This window comes from Mirounga leonina, unplaced genomic scaffold (genome assembly GCF_011800145.1).
Source record: "Mirounga leonina isolate KUSES-001 unplaced genomic scaffold, KU_Mleo_1.0 Mir_96, whole genome shotgun sequence".
NCBI classification, from domain to species: Eukaryota; Metazoa; Chordata; class Mammalia; order Carnivora; family Phocidae; genus Mirounga; species Mirounga leonina.
In genome coordinates this window covers 9,192,804-9,216,710 of record NW_023270871.1, presented here as the reverse complement: position 1 = coordinate 9,216,710, position 23,907 = coordinate 9,192,804, and the positions used below count along the sequence as shown (strand labels likewise).

The 23,907-nt window shown below is 36.2% G+C and overlaps 1 protein-coding gene and 1 non-coding gene across 2 annotated transcripts in view; both read left to right on the top strand.

The window, feature by feature from the left end:
* LOC118006383 (potassium/sodium hyperpolarization-activated cyclic nucleotide-gated channel 1-like) overlaps positions 1-23,907 on the top strand; it is a 359,980-nt gene that overhangs the window by 213,872 nt on the left and 122,201 nt on the right. The window lies entirely within an intron of this gene.
* LOC118006444 lies at positions 5,125-5,229 on the top strand. Its single transcript, XR_004678073.1, has one exon. It is a non-coding gene; the product is annotated as a U6 spliceosomal RNA (small nuclear RNA).

The following is a 23,907-nucleotide window of genomic DNA, read 5'->3' as shown; positions in this document are numbered from 1 at the left end:
ATGCAGAATTTAAGAAACAAAACAAAATAGACTCTTAAATATAGAGAACAAACTGATAGCTGCAAGAGGGGAGGTGAATGGGGGGATGGGGGGAGTAGGTGAAGGAGATAAAGAGTACACTTATCATGATGAGCACTGAATAATGCATAGAGTTGTGGAATCATTATATTGTATGCCTGAAACTAACATAACATTGTCTATTATACTTGAATAAATGTTTTAATAATTTAATTATTAATTAATTTAATAATTAAAAAAATCAAAAAAGGATTATTTACCAGGTTGTGAGTGAGATATTCGTGACCACAGGGGATAGCAGGGTGCCCAGGGATAGTTATCACAGAACGGTTACCAACACCGAAAGTCAGAAAAGGGGGTCTCTTAAAGATGGGGCTGCATTGAAAGGAGTAATTCCCTTTAACAGAAAACATAGCCAACTCACTCTCTTCAAAGGGGAAGCTCAAAATACTGACTACATTCTCCTTCTTCCCTTGCATCTATGTCAGATGACTGAATCCAACTGGAAGTCAGAGGCATGGGATCCTGTTAACTGTAATCTATAGGGGTCAGTTTCCCGGGTAAAGAGTGGGGTAGAGAGGGGTGAAGGACAGACATGGAGGGAAAGATTTCTAGTATGATAGCTTATTCTGAGGCCTCCAATAGAAACACTTGCTCACTTACTCAAATATCTTAGGGGACTTCTGGTACTTTATTGCTCCAACATCCTAGTTCCTGGCACTCCTTTGGGCTCCTGATTAGCATTCTGATGTTCACTTCTTCCTCTCATTCCCCATGGTTTGAATGTATCAGCCTCTCTCATAAGATACTAATTCCCTGCATCCAAAGTACCTCTCATTAACTACTTGCAAGTAGTGGATAAACAACATCCCCTTGGCAAACTGTTCCAGTGTTTCCACGAAACTCTCCCATTCTAGTACCTATGCCTTGGTTCTTTCAGGATATGAAATAATAGCTTATAGTCCTTTAAGTTTGTTCAACAAAGGAAGCTTGTATAGTGTCGTAGTGTGCCCCACTATCAGCTCCCCGAAACAAGGCACATAATATTTGGTACTTTTAAGCAAGCCCAGTCTGACACAATATGATATTCATCCTAAATTCCTGTAAGTGTTGGAGAGGATACCTGTCAAAAACATAAATTCTTGGGCGCCTGTGTGGCTCAGTTGGTTAAGCGACTGCCTTCGGCTCAGGTCATGATCCTGGAGTCCCAGGATCGAGTCCCGCATCGGGCTCCCTGCTCGGCAGGGAGCCTGCTTCTCCCTCTGACCCTACCCCCTCTCATGTGCTCTTTGTCTCTCTCATTCTCTCTGTCTCAAATAAATAAATAAAATCTTTAAAACAAACAAACAAACAAAAAAAACATAAATTCTTCATCATTAATGTTTCTCGATACAAAAGGATGTATATGCAAAAGGAGAACATGCACTATTCACTTTCTAATATTCTGTGATGAAGATAAGTCACCCCAATGTAAATGTGCAGTTTGTGCTTTGGTAATACTCCTGGGTTGGGTTATGTCAGTGGCATAGAGAATTAGGTATAAATCTCCAAATTATAATAAAGTGCTTGTACAGAAAGGTATTAGCTTTCTACAGGCAAACTGCCTCGATTTATAACTCCTGCTCAAAGAAGCAATTCCCAGATGGCTTTTGTCCATAAGCATAGTATTTGCTTCCATTTCCACAGTTGTGTTTGCTTTCTGTTCCCACATCTGTGTTAATCTCAGGACCCAGCTGTTGACAGTTATATTGATTTAATCAGCATCAGAGTCTAACTGGAAACTTACTATTATTTTCCTCATGGGCTTGCCAGCCTAAACATAATGACCTTTTTCCTACTATAATGCCATTTAGAAAAGATCAGATTGCTTGGTTTTGAAAGCTGCTTGCAAAACAATATTAAGTAGATTAGAAGTCCATTAATGCTATCAGCATTATTTTTTAGCTCAAACTCTGTGATAGGTGATTGCCCTCATTTTATATACACATAAATATTATACATATAAATTTAACGATATATTAAAATAGGTAGAAACACGTATTGTTTAATCTTTATGTTTACATATATTGTTGAATAAATATCATTTGATGAATATGTTTTCTCACCTTATATTGCTTGTATTTTAGCAGAGTATATTATAGTCACTTTTTCCTTGATCATTCTAAATATGGCAAGACAGGATTAAAAGATAAATGAAAAATGTGATTTTATTTATTCATAAAATCCATTCTCAGACCCTTTTTTTTTCTAAGATGTAATTCTTAGAAAAATTCTTCAGAATTTTGGGGCCCCCACTTTCCCATATGTAAACTCGTGTGGTGATAATTCTATATGCCATTCTAATAAGAGACATTCCATGTCTGTCTCCAACCTTGTCAACCTTACTTTGTAAAAATATATACCTCAGTATATTTAGAACTTCTACTTTTTTCCTTAGTATTTGTCCAGTGGTCTAAATGAGATTTTGAAATCTGCCTGACATATTTGTTGTTGTTCCTCATGCTTTTGGTTTCTTTTCTGGGAGGTGTTTGGAGGATTGAAATTTTCCACCATGAAGTCATACACCTTAGCATGACCTTGATTTTTTTTTTTCTCTGCACTAATGAGACCCTGGGTAGCTCTTATTTAAGGAAACTGCTTTTGTCTGCTTGGCCATATTAAATCGATCCTAGCTGACTATGGGTAACCTATTGTTTCATTTATTTACATTTTGAGTACATTCAAAAGGACTTGAGAAAAATTCTTAGTTTTATTTTGGGTGTCACGATTAAGAAGATTACATTTTCTTTCCAGTCACCTGCTGGAGGCAATGACCTTGTATATATTTTAGCAATGAAATTGGATATAACATGATCACTTTCTCTGCAATAGCTATGACATGACGAAACAGCAGTTTAAAGGTCAAATACTACAAGACCTAGTAAACACAAACTATAGATTCTGTCCTTAACTCTGACCTTGACCTAACTTAGTGCCAAATACTGATTTAAAAAATGGCTCCTCTGATAACTACTGTGTGATTTTTCCAGATAATAATATATTGCAGAAACGTTTACATTAAGATAGTCAGAAAAGTTAATTATTAGTGGCAATTTGTTTAATACTAAATTATGAGTAGCCACTTAATACCTCAAGCCATCCATCAGAAATAGTCAATTCACTAATATTTAATGCCTGACACTGCACTAAGAGAAAACCACATTTGGATGTTCTCATTACCTACTGAGTTTTGAGTCCTATGCAATGTTGACTAGCTCAGGGTTGTTGGCAAAGCACACTCAAACTTTATTATATTTAAATGTGTTCTCTCTTATTTGGTCCCTACCTGGGGAAGGATTCTGGGAAGCCCAGGAAATTCTAAAATTTGGCAACACAGGGTTTTGCATTGCCATTACCCTTTTTAATGAGTTGGGGGTGGTGAGGAATAGTAAGAAAAAGATGACTCAGTGTCCCCTACTCACCAAGGATTCATTACTTATTCTAATATGGAGAAACTTCCACCACTTTTATTCTGTATCCTAAAGAGAACATTGGAGTATATTGAGAATAATCATATTCGATTGATTATATTTCAGAAAGCAAAATCGTGTTTTTCGTTGTTTTGTTTTTGTATACACAAGAATGATGGGAGGCTAAATAAGAACACCATATAAATACTACTGCACATTTATAGATGGGCCATGCAGGCTCCCCTCATAAGACCTCTAAGAACTGTTTTCACTAGGCTGGTCACATTTCCACTTGTGATCACGGACCACATTTGTTACCTCCAATGTCAATGTTAGATGTGTCATCCTCATCTAAGGCAACCAACGCAACTTCTGTTAGGTTGTTGTCAGTTGATGTATATTGGGTATGTGTTCCATCTTTGGTTCCTGACGAAAATATGTAAATGATGATATTTGCGCTATTAGAGTGGTGTTTCAAATTTAACTCTCAGCACTTTGAGTCCAGAAAAGCAGAAGTATATCATTGTGAAAGGACATTTGCCTTCCTCCCAGGAGAAAACAAGTGAGGAGAAAACTATATGAAAGCATGTCTGAAAATTAGCAGGGATGCTAATCCCCTGATAAGGCACTCATGAAGGAAAGCATACCTAATAAACTTGAAATATTTTATATTATTTCAGTTTTAAAATCAGCATTTAAATACATGATGAGTTATTTATACCATCTGCTATACAGATATCAATGAGAGAATAGTTGATCAAACTGCTAAGGACATCTGTTCCATTTTATTAAAATTAAAGTTCATATTTCACAGTGGAAATACCCTGAACCTTAATGAGAGATCCTGGTTTTCTTTGTAGTTCAAGGGAAGGTACTGCCTTTTCTACTTCCAACACAATTCAATGTAGCTATGGTAACATTATAGAACAGCCTATACTCGAATACTGTTATTCTCAGTTAAATGTTTTTCCTAGATTTCATTAGTATCAGTCACTACTGGATGTTTGTGATACAAAGATGGTTAGGATATGGTCCCTGCTTTTAGGGAGCTTTGGTTATACTGCTGAAGACAAATAAGCAGATGGTACAAGGCAATCACATGATAAATGGAAGCATAAGTCCTTGGGTTGCATAGATGAGACGCTGGGCCCAGCTGGGAGGGCTGACTTGGACGGATGAAGGTGGATATTTGAGAATGTTACAAAGTGATTTGCATCTTGAAAGACTAGCTGAAATGGCCAGGCAGAGAGGAAGGAGGTCAGAATGCATACTGAGTAAGAGAAAGCTACCTATGTAAAGGCGTGGAGGAGAATGAATTGTCTTATTTGGGGAACTGCAAGTGATTCCAGGTGGCAAGAGCAGTCTGGGATTTTGTATAGGAGTTAGGAGAGTTAAAGAGTGTTGCTGAAGGGCCAGGGAGTGGCTGCATGGTGACCAGCTTGTTGTGATTATCTTGGTAGGTTTGACTTACTCTTGAGGCTATGAGAAAACTAAGCATGGATTGGACTTGTTGCTGGCTGTTCCAAAGAACAGACTGGAAAGGAATTAAAGTAGATGAGGTAAATTGTAATTTGTGCTATAATTTGTAGTAATCCAGACAAGGAAAATGCCAGAAAGTTTAAGTGTTTTTCATTGGGATTAAAAAAGAGGAGCTCTAGTGCTCACTTTGGGAGAAACACGTAGTAAAATTGGAACTATGCAGAGATTAGCATGGTCCCTGCACAAGGATGACATGCAAACGTGTGAAGTATTCCTTATATTTTTGTAACTATGTGGGCTGGTGGATGTTAATTATACTTTTTGTGGTGATCACTTTGCAACATATATATATATATATATTGCATTGCCTAGTATATAGGCATATACACATATATGTATCAAATCATTTTGTTTTACATCTTAAATTAATACAACATTATATGTCAATTATATCTCAATAAAACTGGCAGAAAAGGGAGCTCTATTTGTCTATTCAAAAGAGAAATAAAAACGAAAATAAACCCTATACAGCTTTAGAAATAAAAGAGCAGAATCAAAATCCAGGGATGGTGAAAGAGCAGAAGGGTCAGTTTAATATTAACCACTGCTTATAAGATGATAGGATCTTATAGTATAATATTATTGAGTTATAACATATTTTTGATCGCAGAAGTGTAAGTTGGTTTTAGAAAACCTTGGAAGGAAAACAACTGGCCTCAGAGTAATTAAGGGTCACAATCAAGGAAGAAGTGCACTGAAGATAGGCATGGTTATTATGGAGGCCAAGTCATTTTCCGTAGTATAAACCTGTGATAATATAAACAACCAAAAGCAGGGCCTCAAGCCAAGTAACACGTGTTAAAACACAAAATTCAAATGAGTGAATTTGAAGATCAAATTGGCTTTATTAAAGGATTCACAAATCGGCAGCATCCCATCTACAAGTAGAGGGGAACTCTAAGGAGTTGTACAGAATGGAAGATTTTTACTGGAAAGAGGGTGGGGCAAGAAAGCGATTAGCAAAAGAAAAGGATTGTTACAGACAACTTTGCTTTCCCTGAGGTGAAGTGGAGGGGATCTTATCATGCAAATTACTCCCTCTACCTTTGAGGGCTGGAGAGCGCCCCTGCCAGACTCATTGGAGCCTATCAGAATATTCCTGACTGATTAAGACTGCATTTCTGGGGGAGACTGAAACTGCAGTTAAACTAGGTATTGAGCCCAGATTTGAGAACTTGGCCTAAATGACACCATTTTGGGTCTTTGGTTTTCTTTTTAACACACTGTGAGATGTCCTAAAGGGAAATACTGGGCAGGGAAGGGGAGACAATAGAAGGATTCTTTTCAATAGTTGTTCTTTGTGTACATTTGTTGGTTGTTTTGTGATAAACAGGTACTTGCAAGACTGCTAACCTGAGAACTATTTAGGGGGTAAAGTAGAAGCAGATACTGCTTAGATGCTCTTCTGCCTGGATGCTTTGGGGTCTCACAGTGGAGGGAAGGGAAAGTATGACATGGAATCAGTTAAGTGATACCAACTGAGATGGGGGGGGTTCAGGGACAATAGGGCTTATTGATGGTAAATTCCGGTTAGATGAATTTAGTTTGGACACAGAGTTTGGCACATCAGTTTAAAGCCGAGTAGGGGACATCCTAGTAGACAGTTAGGATTAGAGGTCAGGAGAGTGGTCTGTTTTATTTTGATGAATCATACTCAACTCTGTTCACCTAAATAATTGAAGGTAAACTAGATTTGTTTGGGGTTTGTGGCTTGTTTTATGTGAAGGAGCAGCATAGAAGAGGGCGACGAGATTAACAGATAACTAAATTCTTCATTGGAGTGAGACTGGTCATAGCTCACTCAACAGTGGATAAGAATATATTTAAAAAACACCTATCTCAGTCTAGTGAATGGCATCAGAACCCATGTGATGCCTTTAGATTTGTACTTTGATGGGATAACAATGGTTGTTGGGTTTGAAGGTTTGTTTTCTTGAACTTCTTTACTTTTCAAATGGTCCATTTTATTAACAATATACTACAAAGCTCAGTTATTTCTCTTAAATTTTGAAGACAACGTGTTGGGCTTTGAGATACTTTAATCCTTTTCGGTTTAGCTTTAATCCCTTGTATTCTATGTTCATAGGGATGTTTTGGGTCATTAGCTTCCTGAAAGAGAGAACTTTCCCTGAATCTATTTTATTAAGATTTATTCTAGAGGGTAGATTATTGCCTTTGAAAATGCCTTAGTTCACTACCTAATTTGTCTTTTAAAATGTCTTAGTGTGTGTAAAATAATGTTTTATTCCTATATGGGTAATGCCATCAAGATCACTACTTTAACCCAATTTTCCTGCCCCTTCTTACTCCTATGATTATATTACCATCTAAATACTAAATCGTCTTCTCCTTTTTTTTCTACCTCTAATATTTCTCTACCTAAACTTTGTCGAAAACACCCACCCATTTTACTTATGAAATTTGCTCCTACATGGTGTAGCTTACAAACTTTGGAGAAAATATATAATAAGAATCAAATATGAATATCTTAGGATTCTCAGACAACCATGCCATTATCATTGTGTAGCACTGACTAATAATAATAACAGTAATACTGTCATTTATACTTTAATGGCACCTATTGGCTTACTAATAATGTAATATATTTTACCTTTTCCAGTAAAGCTACCCTATATTTCAAGAGTGTTGATGTCAAGTAAATTTATAGACATACCTAAAATTAAAAGATTTTATTTTTTTCTTCCTGATTTTTTTTTTCAGATTTTCTGAATTTAGTTTATTGTCCAAAGTCATGGTTTATATAATCTGATAAGAAATATACCTTAGGGTACTCCATAAAGTGAAAGGACAAGCAAAGTTATTAGTCAAGGAAATATATAATGGTAATGACAATATTTTATTTCTTATCATATTAAAGTCTATCTTTTTTATCTGTTATACCAACATCCAACATCTTACACTGGCTATCTGGGTAAAGTAAATGGCATTATAAAATTTTTTATATAAACATATATAAGAACGTTGCTATATATAGTAGATATGCTTTCCTTAAAGAATATTTCACATTCTTTATACTATGCCATGTTTTTCATCTTGCTGATAATTACTGCATTAATGCAAAATAAAGTATGCTTACCTAAATTCTGTATCTTCTTTTGAATCATTATTTGAAAATACAGGCACAATTAGAAAACCACACAAAAATTTCTGGAAAGCCAAAGACATTTTTCTACATGACACAGAATGTCTTAATTCTACCATTGTCTTTCAATACTCAGGCGTTTTTTAAAATTATTTATTTATTTGAGAGAGAGAGAAAGAATGGGAAGGTAGAGGGTAAGGGAGAGAGAAACTCTAAGCCAACTCCTAGCTGAGCATGGAGCCCGACTCCATGCGGCTCGATCTCATAACCCTGAAATCATGATCTAAGCCAAAACCAAGAGTTGGGCACCTAATAGAATGTGCCACACAGGCTCCCCCCATGCCTTTTATAATAGATAATTTTTGAGAATTTAGCTATCTCACAGACACTTATTATTTATTTTATTTGACAAGTATCTATATAGCATTTACTCTGTGCCAGTTGCTATTCTAAGTGTTTCTTAAGTATGAGGTTAATAGTTTTATTAGCATATCTATTCTATAGGCGAGGATACTAATGCATAGAGTTTATTTAAGTCATTTGCCCAAGTGCCAAAAAAAGGCATAGTATTTATATAGATATATAAGATGCAAATTAAACTATGCCTGAAAACTGGAAAAAGCTAAACGGAGTGAAGGTTAAACACTTTTGTTCTATGCATTTATATTTATTCCTCTTTAGGCCAATTACCTTATTAAGTTACATAATATTTTTAGCATTTTGGTGAATTTTTTAAAATTTTATTTTATTATGTTATGTTAGTCACCATACATTACATCATTAGTTTTTGATGTAGTGTTCCATGATTCATTGTTTGTGTATAACACCCAGTGCTCCATGCAGTACATACCCTCCTTAATACTCATCACCAGGCTAACCCATCCTCCCACCCCCATCCCCTCTAGAACCCTCAGTTTGTTTCTCAGAGTCCATAGTCTCTCATGGTTAGTCTCCCCCTCTGATTTCCCCCACTTCATTTTTCCCTTCTTACTATCTTCCTTTTTTTTTTTTTTTTAACATATGATGTATTATTTGTTTCAGAGGTACAGGTCTGTGATTCATCAGTCTCACACAATTCACAGCACTCACCATAGCACATACCCTCCCCAATGTCTATCACCCAACCACCCCATCCCTCCCACCCCCCACCACTCCAGCAACCCTCAGTTTGTTTCCTGAGATTAAGAATTCCTCGTATCAGTGAGATCATATGATACTTGTCTTTCTCTGATTGACTTATTTCGCTTAGCATAATACCCTCTAGTTCCATCCACGTCATTGCAAATGGCAAGATTCCGGTTTTTTGATGGCTGCATAATATTCCATTGTATGTATATACCATATCTTCTTTATCCATTCATCTGTCGATGGACATCTTGGCTCTTTCCATAATTTGGCTATTGTGGACATTGCTGCTATAAACATTGGGGTGCATGTACCCCTTTCGATGGCTACATTTGTATCTTTGGGGTAAATACCCAGTAGTACAGTTGCTGGGTCATAGGGTAGCTCTATTTTCATCTTTTTGAGGAACCTCCATACTGTTTTTCCAGAGTGGCTGCACCAGCTTGCATTCCCAACAACAGTGTAGGAGGGCTACCCTTTCTCCGCTTCCTTACCAACATCTATCGTTTCCTGACTTGTTAATTTTAGCCATTCTGACTGGTGTGAGGTGATATCTCATTGGGGTTTTGATTTGTACTTCCCTGATGCCGAGTGATGTTGAGCACTTTTTCATGCGTCTATGGGCCATTTGGTTGTCTTTTTTGGAAAAATGTTTGTTCATGTCTTCTGCCCATTTCTTGATTGGATTATTTGTTCTTCGGGTGTTGAGTTTGATAAGTTTTAATACTGCCCCTATCCCCTTGCTTGGATTCTACCTTCATCATAAATGATAAATGCTCTAGGATCTAATCTCTTGTGTGTTACTCATTTTCTATTTGAAGTTGCTGTAGCCCTCACTATACCTCATATGGAAACATATATATCTGATTTTTCATCTTTTGCCAGCTTTCTAGATTGACTCCCCACTAACCAAGCATGCCACCTCACTATAACAGAATAGAAGATAAAAAGAACCTTTGAATGATTCTATTTTAACCACATAATATACTTCCAGTGATAGCCAAAGCTAAGCCCTGGACATATCAAAGCAACGGAAATCTGCTTAAACCCCATCTTATGTATACCTGATACACATTTACTCCCATCTATCTTCTCTCATTTGAAAGATCTGATCCCTCATATTTGCCTTTAATTTATGGCATTCAAGCCTTATCCTTCTCTAAAGAATTTGTTTTGGGATGCTCTTCATGCTCTGTTCACGCTGTGCTAGTCTATGCTTATACAATTCTAGTGTCTTGGGAGTCAGTCCTGAAACCTTTGGGGCCAGCCAAGGAACCTGTAGGTCATGGCAAGAGGATATTTGAATAATGACGTAGAAGTAATGTGCAGGCATTTAAATCATAACCTTCCAGAAATTGTGACATTGACTTCCTTACCTAAAACAGAAGGACTCAAGGTATTTCTAGCCTCTTAGAAAAAGATATGGGAGCAGTTTTTGAGTACGCCATTCTTTGTCTAGATTCTGATTGGAAAATTGGGTACTCTTTTCCCAAACCGCATCTACAGTGTGATCAAAGTTGTCTTACTGAGGCTTACTGCTGCTTCCCTCTCCACTGTCCAGAGAAGCTGGTATCACAATGCTACCAGGGACAGCACACAGATTGTACACTAGGGAGACTGCTATGCTACACCTTTTCTAGGCAAGCCAGGGGTAGAAATACACATATACCCATACGTGAATACAATAGAAGATTTTGGGGTGCCTGGGTGGCTCAGTTGGTTAAGCGACTGCCTTCAGCTCAGGTCATGATCCTGGAGTCCCGGGATCGAGTCCCGCATCGGGCTCCCTGCTTGGCAGGGAGTCTGCTTCTCCCTCTGACCCTCCTCCCTCTCATGCTCTCTGTCTCTCATTCTCTCTCTCTCTCTCAAAGAAATAAATAAAATCTTTAAAAAAAAAAAAACAACAATAGAAGATTTTGTTAATTTTTGTCACCAGTGCCTAAGGAAACGTGAAGATGGAAGACTATTGACTCATTGGAGCAGATTAATCATTTTAGAACTAGCTGGGGAAAATCTGGCATGAGTCATGGAAGTGATGCACAAGAGAAATCATTAAGCTTTGAAGGTTTACCTCTTCTCTCTGAGCAGTCCCTACTGACCATGAAATGCATGCTGTTAATTGTTAAGACATTCTCTTGCTTTGCCAGTAAGCCATAGTTGTTTCCTTCCACATCAGAGGAAGTTAAGAAGACATCTATACAATGTGGAGATGTGCTTTATAGTCTATCAGTTTGTGGAAAATTTAGCATTTTGCCTGAGTAAGATATTATAGGTCAGTCTTCTACAGGAATTGTACTAAGCATTGTGCTCTTCGCAGGAATTACTAATTATTATGCTTCACAACCAAAGTGGTCAGAACTGTATGAGGTGTTGGCATTAGGTAATATTATAACTGAAAATAAGAATTCTACCAAAGTATTCAGGGATACTCCAGTTTGGGTAGCATTTGCCTTTTTATGCTCATATTTTTTTATCATGCATAAACAGACTAAAAATTGCTTTTCTAAAAGTAAACTATATTTCCTCTCAATGCCATAAGTAAATAGCTAGAATATGCTCATTAGCATGGTTTCAAATGGAATCCACTAAAGTTCAAAGGGAACCTGCTTCACATTAATATGTTCTTTGGATAGTAATATCATGGTTAAATATGGGACAGCTGTCCATATATTTTTATTCTGACTTTAAAGAATTAAAATGAGCTCATCAGAAATGGGAATTATGTCTGAATCACCATTTTCCTAGTCTTCCTCTAAGCTGGTAGAATCAAAAGCTAGAAGAAGAGAAAATAAGAAAAAATAAACATTGTTTCAATTTTTTTCTTTCTGTTTTATAGTTTGTTTGCTTATGGATTTCCAAGCCAATCTATATCTGAATTCAGAGATAAGGCAGAAACAAGATAGTCTAAGCCTTGAAAATCAATCAATCAATTTCTGTGCTATCCCTCCCTCTCTCTCATTTCACACACACACATACACACACACACACACTCACACTCAAATGTAATGTGAATGGAGAATTGATTTATCAGAGACAACTGAGACTCCAGGGATTTAACCTTTCTAAATACTAGTAATAAGTGTATTTGGTTTGATTCTATTGATCAAGAAGTTGCTTTTTGCCTCTGTTAAGTGCTATTTGGTATTTGAATTTTCTGTGAAGTTGTACATGAGGTCAGGGAGTCCACACCTTATAAAACCTACATTTGTATAAGGCTTATATGGACTTAGGGAGTCAAAGCAGAATATTCTCTCAAAGCAGTAACTCTGACACAGAAGCCTTACATACTAAGAATACACTGAGTACACATCATAGGATAAGAGCTTTAAGTTGGAGTTAGGCTTCTAAAAATAACTGTAAGTGCTCAATCTTTCTGCTTTTTATACAGCGGAGGATTTCCTAGGCTTATCCTGTTAGATTGCATAATCAATACACCAAGTTCTAGCATTACTTATAATTTAAGGCTTTGTTTGTCTGCAATTTAAGGTCATGCCTTTAGAATTAAGTAACATGTGCTGTTGTGACTTGTGTCGTTACTATTTTGCTGTAAATAAGAAGATGAATTTGGGGCACCTGGGTGGCTTAGTTGGTTAAGCATCTGCCTTCGGCTCCAGTTATGATCCTGGAGTCCTGGGATCAAGCCCCACATCGGGCTCCCTGCTGAGCAGGGAGTCTGCTTCTCCCTCTGCCCTTCACCCCACTCATGCTCTCGCTCTCTCTCAAATAAATTAAAAAAAAAATAAGAAGATAAATTTAAAAGCATTTTTCTTCTCTTTCTTTCTTTCTTTCTTTCTTTCTTTCTTTTTCTTTCTCTTTCTTTCTTTCTCTCTCTCTTCCTTCCTTTCTTCTTTCTTTCTTTTTCTTTTTTTTTTTAACTTGGGAAGTCCAAGCTGGACCTACTACAAACACACACCAATGGGACTGTGATTGAAGCTGCAGGTTCTATGTTCTGTGACTGCCACATAAACTTACACTCCCCACACTTAGACTGACCTCTTCTGATTTGGAGCAAAGCTATTTTTATTGGTTGAATTGTGCCTCCCAAAAAGATATGTTGAAGTTATAACGCCCAAGCATCTGCCAATGTGACCTTATTTGTAAATAGGATCTTTGCAGATGTAATCAAGTTAAGATGAGGTCATTAGAGGGACCTTAATCCAGCATGACTGTTGTCCTTACAAGAAGAGGAAAACATCGTGTTACAACAGAGGCAGAGATTGGAGTGATGTAGCCGTAAACCCAGGAATGCCAATAATTACAGCCTCCACCAGAAGTTGGAAGAATCAAAGGAAGTCCAGCTGACTTTGATATCAAAGTTTTAGGCTACAAAACAGTGAGAGAATAAAGGTCTTTGGCTTAAAAAAAGAAAGTATCTCTCTAAACTAACAGGGTAATTTTAACCGGTATCGTTTATCTTTTAAACTTGTGATTGAAATAACTTTAGCATAGGGAAATAGTTTTCTATACATTTTAATTAGCCACTGACCTCATAAGCATGCATTTTTCTGAAATAGGTAACTCCATAGTAATGTTGGGTAATACAGATCATAGTGGATACCCTCATCATTTTACCCAGGTAGAATGTAATCATAATTTGACTTGTAGTATCACTTTCAAAATGGAGATGGTTTAACCCCAAGCCATGGTTGATTTTTTTTCCTCTTAAATACCCATATGTAAGCAGAGTACAGGATAGCAATTATTAAGCAATTACAGCTTAAATTACAGTTGTACTGTGTCTGTATTTGGAAGGTCAGAGACCCAATGGGAAGATACTACTTCTTATCCTGAGGCCGTAGGCAAGTTAATGAAACTCTGAATTTCATCCTCCTCAGTAAAATGAAGATAATAAAGGCTGTTCTAGCTACCATAAGGTTGCTGTGATAATCACCAGGTCAAATTAGATTCTTATTGTAAGAGATCTATATAAACCATACTCAATGTTTTTGTTGGTAGTGATATTTCAATTATTATAGTGACAATGCCAAGCTAATGGAAGCAATACTTGCAAGCATGTAAAGACATGAGGGCTTTTTTGTTTTTCAATCCTTAGGCAAACCAGATGAGACCATGGGCAAGTAACAATATTTTCTGACTTTGAAATGTATTGTTCCTTGCATATTAGATTAAAATAGAGTTGGATATCTGAATACACTTATTTGTGTGTGTATTTAGTTAGTTGGTTATTTTAATCATGAAATTGGGGATATTCTTAAACTCCATTTGCCCATAAAAAAGATAGCCTAAAGTTTTGCCCAGATTTCATACAATTCCAACTTTTTATGAGTCTATGAATATAAGTCAGTCTACCATAGGGAAAAAATTGTTTAATGGGTCAACTCTTTTATTTTATTTCACTATTCCTTCTTAACTCTGGTGGCCGAGCCCTGTAGCAAATCAAGGTAGAAAAAAACCCCCAGAAATTTATCATACCATCATGCCACTACATGGATATGTTAAATGTTAAGGGAACATTCTACCATTACTAAGGTGGGATTTCAGAATCTGTTACAAGTGAGAGCTTCACTTTTGGAATAATGCAAAAGCTAGTTTTAACTTCAACATCAATAACCAATTACTAAGTAAGTTTCTTGTCAGCTTATACATTTCTTTTCTATATGGTTTAAAATTCTCTATAGTTTAGTTATGCTGATCTCTGAACATCAGATTTTAATAAAATTCTTCATGATGTATATGTTTGTAAAGAGATTAGAATTGTACCTGGCAGTAGAAAGTGCTATAAACAAGTTGTTAAATGAAAACACACACATGTACACACACTTTAATAAACTTAGACCCTCATGCAGAGAACTAAGCTGGATAGAAAACACCCAAACACCGTATTATGTATCAGCCCTTTTATATACAGCCACTTTTTGTATCAGCCTTTTATATATAATGCCTTTCATTTAATCTTCATAAGAAGTACATATTCTTTATACATTACACCATCTGTCATACAACTGACATATATGCAGATTATCTAGGATGAAAAACCCAATGCCATGTTTCATATGGTAGTAAACATTTATATAAACCAAAAATTGCATCTGTAATAATTTATGTTCTAATTATTTTTTTAAAGATTTTATTTATTTATTTGAGAAAGAGAGAATGAGAGAGAGAGCATGAGAGGGAGGAGGGTCAGAGGGAGAAGCAGACTCCCTGCTGAGCAGGGAGCCCGATGCAGGACTTGATCCTGGGACTCCAGGATCATGATCTGAGGCGAAGGCAGTCACTTAACCAACTGAGCCACCCAGGTGCCCTGTTCTAATTATTTTTTAAAAGATTTATTTGTTTATTTATTTTAGAGAGAGAAAGAGAGTGGGGGGGAGGGGCAGAGGGAAGAGGGAGAGAGAGTCTCAAGGAGACCGCGCTGAGTGCGGAGCCCGTTGCAGCACTGAATCTCACCACCCTGAGATCAGGACCTGAGCCAAAACCAAGAGTCAGATGCTTAATCAACCAGGCCACCCAGGCACCCCTTATGTTCTAATTATTAACACCAACCACCCAAGGGCTATACTCAAGCTGAAAAACTTCTTAACTCCTGCTTCTTTTATGCCCCAGGTGGCTGCTTTCCTTATTAAGAGCAGAAGTTTGAGCCTAGCAAAAAAGGATTACAGTTCTTTGTTTTACTTCAATTTCGCTTTAATTTTAGCAGTTTTTAACACTACCAACATGCTAAAACCTCTAATTAGCAGAGTTAAACTACTTGAGAATGCCACCGAAAGAGATGATCTACTAATTTGAAAATCATCGGTGCAGAGTTGCTTTCCTAAAACCCATACATGAATTTAAGTGCAGATTAAATAATAGCACTGAGGAGAAATGACATCACTCCTTATGTTACTTTGGCCAGGTGTCAGTGAACGCACACAGCATCGTGTAGTGGTTCAGATGGAACCTGCCTCTCTGCCTCATGTGCATCTTCCACATTCTGGAGGATTAAGCCTCAGGCAAGGACCTCCTTCCAGAAGACTTTTCCTATTTAGATACCAGGATAGTTTACTCCATTCCAGGCTTTGGGGATAGGAGGAAAGGAAGAGAACCCTTTGAGCGTTCTTGGCCAATAGGAAATTATTAAAGTGAAGTACGACTATATGACCCAAATATCTTTACTGACCTCAAACCCTCGAGGGGATTTTCCCTCAGAGGTTTTCTCTGATGAAAACCTGAGATAATTTTTCCTCTAAATTCCCTTAAGGTGTAGTAGAGGTTCCCTTTTGCTAGTTGAGATGAAAACATATATTTTAGAGAATTTCTGTGCTATGGTTATGTTCTTAAAATGCTTGAAAATTCTGCATTAGAATTATGAATTTTACTTATATTAATGGTTAGGAAAGATGTGGCTATGACCTTCAGAATGGAGACGGTTTATACTGTAGTTCAGACAGACCTATGATTGAATTTCAGCTTTGGCACTGACAAGTGTGTGACTTTGAGCGAGTTTCTTAATTTTTCTAAGCTTTGCATTCCTTACTTGTAAGAACAATATCAGATTTCAAGAATTTTATGAAGAACAATGAGTTGATATAACAGCACCTTGCAAGAAGTAAAGTACTCAGTGTATGCTAATCTCTTCCATTGTTCCTTCATATTTATGCATATATATAAAATACGTTTACTGATATTTATACATGCAAAAATATGTAAGATATATTTGTTTATATTTACTTGTCCAAACAAGCAATAAAAATATTTGGTCAAAGCACTAATTATAGAAAAATCACACTTAAAATCTTGAAATATCTGATCTGGGGCCTTTCTATAAGAAGTATTAATGAACCCTTAGTCTAAAAAATTGGGCTAACAGTCCCACCAAATTAAAAAATAACTTATTGATATGCTTAATTTTTATTTTGTCTTATTTATTTATTTATTACTTTGTTTTAGAGAGGGAGTGCAAGTGGGGGAGGGGAAAACAGTGAGGGGAAGAAAGAGAATCTTAAGCAGCACAGAGCCCCATGTGGGGCTCTATCTCACAACCATAAGATCATGACCCAAGCCAAAATCAAGAGTAGGACGCTTCACCGAGTGAGCCACTCAAGCACCCTATGTTTAATTTTTATTTTAAAATAATGCAACCAATGTTAAAAGAAATACGAGAAAAAATATCTGTGATCTCAAGCATCATTAAATTTTAATTTATAAATCTACTTAATGCTGATTTTGTATTTTATCATCATTACTGAAGCAAGAAAACATACACTTAGAATTTGAGGGATTAATTGACCAGGGAACAAGTCTAGAACTTAAAATGACCAAACATCATTCTTTTTATGGCAACAGTAATCTTCTTATGCAGTAATTCTATATTTTATTGCTGAAAACTATTTGAACTCTTCTATAAGGCAAAAGGATTGATGTCAGAGGTGCAAATGTTTTATTTATTTATTTATTTATTTTTAAAATTTTATTTATTTATTTATTTGAGACAGAGAGAATGAGAGAGAGAGAGCACATGAGAGGGGGGAGGGTCAGAGGCAGAAGCAGGCTCCCTGCTGAGCAGGGAGCCCAATGCGGGACTCGATCCAGGGACTCCAGGATCATGACCTGAGCCAAAGGCAGTCGCTTAACCAACTGAGCCACCCAGGCGCCCCAGAGGTGCAAATGTTTGTAAGCAGATCAAAACTGTACAAATAAGAAAAATAAGTACATTTCTCCAACTGAAAAATATATATAATTGTATTTTTTTAAGTGTTATTTCTAGAAACCATGGCATTTAAATTTTTTGGAGATAATACTATCAAGAATACAAATATGTATTTCGAGAATTCAAGAGCTTCTATCATGTGACTTGAAGGGAAATAATTCATTACTTACTAATATATTTAAAAATATAGTGCTAATGTTCTAGAACAAGGTTGACAAGTTATGAAATCAAAGCACAGTGTTGGTAGGCTCTTTTTCTTCTTGCCTACAGTGGCTTTAATGTTTGCTTTCAAAGCATATTTATGCTGGGGGGAAAGTCTACATCATATATATATACATATTTAAAGATTTTATTTATTTATTTGAGAGAGAGAGAATGAGAGAGAGCATATGAGAGGGGTTAGGGTCAGAGGGAGAAGCAGCCTCCCTGCCGAGCAGGGAGCCCGATGTGGGACTCGATCCAGGAACTCCAGGATCATGACCTGAGCCGAAGGCAGTCGCTTAACCAACTGAGCCACCCAGGCGCCTTACATCATATATTTTTTTAAGAAATATTCTTCCTTGCTGTCTGCATTTTGAATTTACACACAACATAACTGTCAGTCCTTCCCCTGAGTCCCCTTAGGAATTGCATGCACTGTATTTCTACTGAGCAATTCAATTTAGGATGGCCTCATTGAGTTGATCTCCTTGTCTTCCTACTGACATTATTATTTTACTATGATCTGTAAAGTCACAAATAATGTTTAATTCGACTAAGATAAAGACCGCCTCAAAGATGTTCCTTAAATGTTTCTGTTTGTAATAAACAAATCCAATAAATCTAGGGGACATACTTCAAAGACCAAAAATGCTCAAATGAATACTTAAAAACAATTGTAATTCTGTTTCAATCACTAATCAGTAGAAAGCTTGCTCTTAATACCTATCCATTGTTACCATACTTCAGCCCTGTGAAATTGATGAAGAACAACAGTTTTTACCCTGACTCCATTCTCTTATAGACAGATAAAGTAAGACCATGGCATGTTCAAGTGAACTTACACTTTGGAATTGGTGACCTGTTATTCTACATTTCTTGTGACTTCAGGAAGATTATGCTCAGTTATATTCCTTGTCTTGAGAACTTCTTAATGTATCTTTCTATCTGATTGGCATTGCTGTAACTGATGTAAGTGATAAGTTTATTTGGTGGTTGAAGAAGTAAATTGTAACTGGTCGAAATTTGATATTTTAGCTGTTGATGCATATATTTCTGAGTCAAGATCTATATTTCCAGTTTTGCTAAGATTTTGCCTACTTAACATATTCATACTTGCATTTGATTTCAAATGATAAAGAAGATTCATTCAGGTATTCAATAATGGAATATTTTGGCCTTCTAAATTAACAAAATTTTAGTTCATAGGAAAGACAATGGACTGAAGAAACTTTTGTTTCTGTGGCAGAATATACTACCTGGCTTAGTTTGAGTTTTAATGTCCTAAGTCAGGAGGTCTAGGATACTCTAGAATAAACATTTATTTTCTTTCTTTGCCATAGCCCTTCACCCTGATCCAAATTAACTAACAACATAAACAGTGTGTCAAACAAATGCTTAAAAAATAAGTTAAACTTGGAATATAAACGTAAATTTTTTTTTCTATATGAGAGTTCCCAGATGGAATAATTAAATTTACTTATATATATTCCTGTTAATTGGGCTCAATATGTTTTCCTCAAAAAATAATTAATTTCAGTGATGCCTCAGTGAAGTGATGAATTAAATGAGTGAGCATTTTGAATAATAAAAAAAAATAGTCAGGGGCCCATGGGTGGCTCAGTCAGTTAAGTGTCTGCCTTCAGCTCGGGTCATAATCCCAGGGTCCTGGGATTGAGTCCCATATCGGGCTCCTTGCTCAGTGGGGAGTCTGCTTCTCCCTCTGCCTGCCACTCCCCCTGCTTGTGCTTTCTCTCTCTGTCAAATAAATAAAAAAAATCTTTAAAAAATTTTTAAAAAAATCTATAAGGAACAATTTGTTGGTAAATCATTGCCTAAAATGAAGACAAGAGAAACCCAGATTAAATCAGAGTTAACAGGTAACTTATTTGTTTACTTTCAATAGTATTCAAGTTAAATGTAAGTTGGTAATCATATGGTAAAGCAATGGGAGTATATAGTCTCCCATTCATGTTATTATTATTGATGTAGACTAAAATAAAATGAGTCATTTTTTTTAAAAGATGAAAAGAGAACAGCCACATAAAAAAAAAAAAAAAATGATGTCCTGGGAATGAAAACATTCTTGGACCTTCACCAAACCCTATCAGACCTAGTTTTTCCTTCTTTAGGTCTCGTCTTTGCCTGTTGTTACTTTGCTACATTAAATAAGGGTTGCATGTGAGAGATGAACTGATCAGTTAGTCTTTCAGCCTTAATATTTTGCCTGAAATTATAAATATAATAGATTTATAAAATCAAGAGTAGTGTCATGTAGTAGCTAATAGTATGGTCTTGAGAACCAGACTGGGTTCAAAACAATGTATCTTCCACTTACAAACTCGTAAACTTGGGCAAGTCACTATGTTCTCTGCCTCCATGTTATCATTTATCAAGTGGTGAGAAGAAAGATATGAATGTAAGATTGATAAATTGATAAATTTGTAAATAAATTGATAAATATCAATTATAAATTATAAAAAACTATAAATAATTGATAAATTTGTAAATAAATAAATATCAAAATAAAGATTGATAAATTTAATGTAATAATTGGTACTTTGAATAGTTTAGAACCATGCATGTTGTTACCATCATAGTGTTTTTCAAGGTAACCTTGAAAAATATTTTATATTTTATATTCCAAGTTTCACTTATTTTTTAAGCATTTGTTTGACACACTGTTTATGTTGTTACTTAACTTATGTGTGTATTTTATCGCCGCAGTCAATCTACCTTTCTGGCTTGAGCTGTTGTAGCTGGGGTTGTAATGGTGGGTGGGGCTGGTTGGGAGGGTTGGAGGGAATAAGGAAGAGGGAGGTAATGGTATAAGATACATTCCTCCACTTGGGATTCTCTCCGCAGCAGCCTCCGAATCACAGGACTGCTGCCTAAATACTGATATTCCACTGAGAGGGCTGGGTTGGCTCTTGTACACACAATGTGCGTAGACACAATTCAATGTCTAAAGAGGATGATTATGGTCTTGTAGAATAACAGAAAAGATCCCTACACCTAATCAGTCTCCCCTGAAAAGAAAAGCCTAAATTGCATGAATCTCTCTAAATTTTCCATAACCCCCTGAATTATTCTACCTTCCTTTTTCTTTTACCATGTCATAAAAATCCAATATGCTACATTCTATAGACCTTCTCTTCTCAAAATTATTTATTGTTGTTCTTGTTTTATACTTTATGCTTTTATGCTATTTCAGTTTTCATTTCACCTCCTTTAAATTTATAATAGCTTTTAAACTGACTTCTTTACCTAGTCATTGTTCAATCCATTCTCCACACCAGGATTTCTCAACCTCACCAAGGCTGGCAGTTTGGGCCAGATAATTCTTTGCTGTGGAGGAGCTTCTCTGTGAATTGGAGGTCATTTAGCAGCTTCACTAGCCTCTACCCATTAGATATTAATAGCATTTCCTTCAGGGGCACCTGGAGGCTCAGTCGGTTAAGTGTTAGACTCTTGGTTTCAGCTCAGGTCATGATCTCAGGGTCTTGAAATGGAGCCCCACATAAGGCTCCATGCTCAGCATGAGGTATGCTGGGGATTCTCTCTCTTCCTCTCCTTCTGCTCCTCCCCCTGCTCACATATGCGCGCTCTCTCTCTCAAATAATAAATAAGTAAATCTTTAAAAAAAATAGCACTTCCTCCAGTTATAAAAACCAAAAATTCGACAGTATTCCCTGGGTGACAGAATCATCCTCAGTTGAGAACCACTACTCAACAATTCTCCCTGATCAATCTTCTTAAAGCACAAATCAGATTTTATCATTTCCTGCTGAAAAATTTCCCGAGGCTTCCCATACTATACTGAAAAATGTTTTGACCCTTCTGGTGCTGGCCATCCCTGTGTTTTCTAGTGTATTCCTTATTATGTTTTGTATCTTCTCTATAATTTAGACTGGCTGATCTATGATCCAGTCTATCTTCAGATAGATAGATAGGCAGGCAGACAGATAGGAATTTTCTGGGTTTGGTGACTGTTCTCACCCATAGTTTCCCCTCAAATACCATGCCTGTCCCATATCCAGCATCATGTATCCACATTTTTACCTTAAAACATGGTCCTGCCCAAATTTCTTCACATGGTAACTCAGAATCTCTGTTGGAATTGAGAAGGGTCTTTGCTTTATATGCATATTAAAATAGATTATAAAGTCACTGTAATTTGAGATGATACCAGCATAGAAAGAGTCAAATAGATTTGTGGAACAAAATATTGAGCCCAGAAACAAACACCCCAATGTATATAGAGACATATATAACAAAGGAAGCATTTGTATGTCACTGGGGACCAGACAGTTCATTAAAAGTTGTATGCAGGCTCAAGAAACAATTCTTTCAGAATGAATGAAAATGTGAACTTTGTTCCACATACCAAAAAACAAAAAAACAAAAACAAAATCTCTTAGGTAAAAGAAGTAAATATAAGTAAATATAAAAATAACATAATCTCCAAAATACTTACATATATATAATCTCAGATTTAGGGAGATCTTTTTAACTATTACAGAAGATTCAGCAGCTCACGGTGAAATTACAGATTTATTTTCGTACATAAAATAATCAAAATGTTGGGGCGCCTGGGTGGCTCAGTTGGTTGAGTGTCCAACTCTCGGTTCAGCTTGGGTCATTATCTCAGGGTCCTGGGATCACCCCATGGTGGGCTTCATGCTTGGCGGGGTGGTTTGCTTGAAGATTCTCTCTCTCCCTCTCCCCCTCCCCGACTCACATATGTTCTCTCTCTAAAATAAAAATCTTTAAAAAAATAATTAAAATATGTGGCAAATTATATCATTAAAAAATCAATAGGCAAAGAGTAAATTAGGAATAGATATTTAAAGCAAATAGTTAAAGAATTGATATCCAGCCTTCAGATATGTATTACAAATTGATAAAAAATAAAAAAAGAATTTCACCAGAAATTCTCAGAAATGAGAAAGTTCAGTTGATTAATAAGTACATGAAAACTTTCTCAAATTCCCTAGTCAGAGAAATGTAAATAAAAGTAACAGTGGATTACTATTTCTCACTAGAATAGATGATGAAGTGTATTTTTACTTGGTTTTGGAGAAGTTACAGCCTTGAAATAGTCTGTCAACATATTTTAAAATCAAATTGAAAACTTTATTCTTTGACCCAATAAACACACTTCTGAGAATATATTTGATAGAGATAAAGGTTATATGTACAAAATTGTTTATTACAGAATAGTCTGTAGTGGCAAACACTGGAAAATAATAGAAAAATGGGAAAATTATGACATAATCAACAATGGGTTATTACATAGTTATGTGAACACTAGATTATTTGGAGGAATTTTCCTGTGATAAAAGCTATATGCAGAGAAGTATATATGATATGATCCATTTTTGTAGAAAGAAAGGCCAAGATGTGTGTGTGTGTGTGTGTTTTGTGTGTGCCTAAGGAGATAAATGAAAATGAACATAAACACACATTCTTATACAAAATAGTTTGGCTGTTACATAACTGCATTCCTTTGGGAAATTGAAACTTCCTTCTCCAGCTTCACATACTGCTTCCCCTCAAAAACAAAGGAATAAGCAATACAAAAAATTAAAGTGCAGCCTCCACTGGACACCACATTGGACTTTTGAATTATTCCCATTATGTCTAAGTCCATCAAGTTGCCGAAGCAACATGACTATGCCCCTGTATAAGGAAGGGAATCTTGCACTAGATTTAACAGCACAGTCAAAATTTATTTATTCACCCTTTTTTTCAACAACAGTGTTTTCACCTAAAAATATTTAGTGTCGCCACTGAATCATGCAGTTTAGAGTCTAACATGA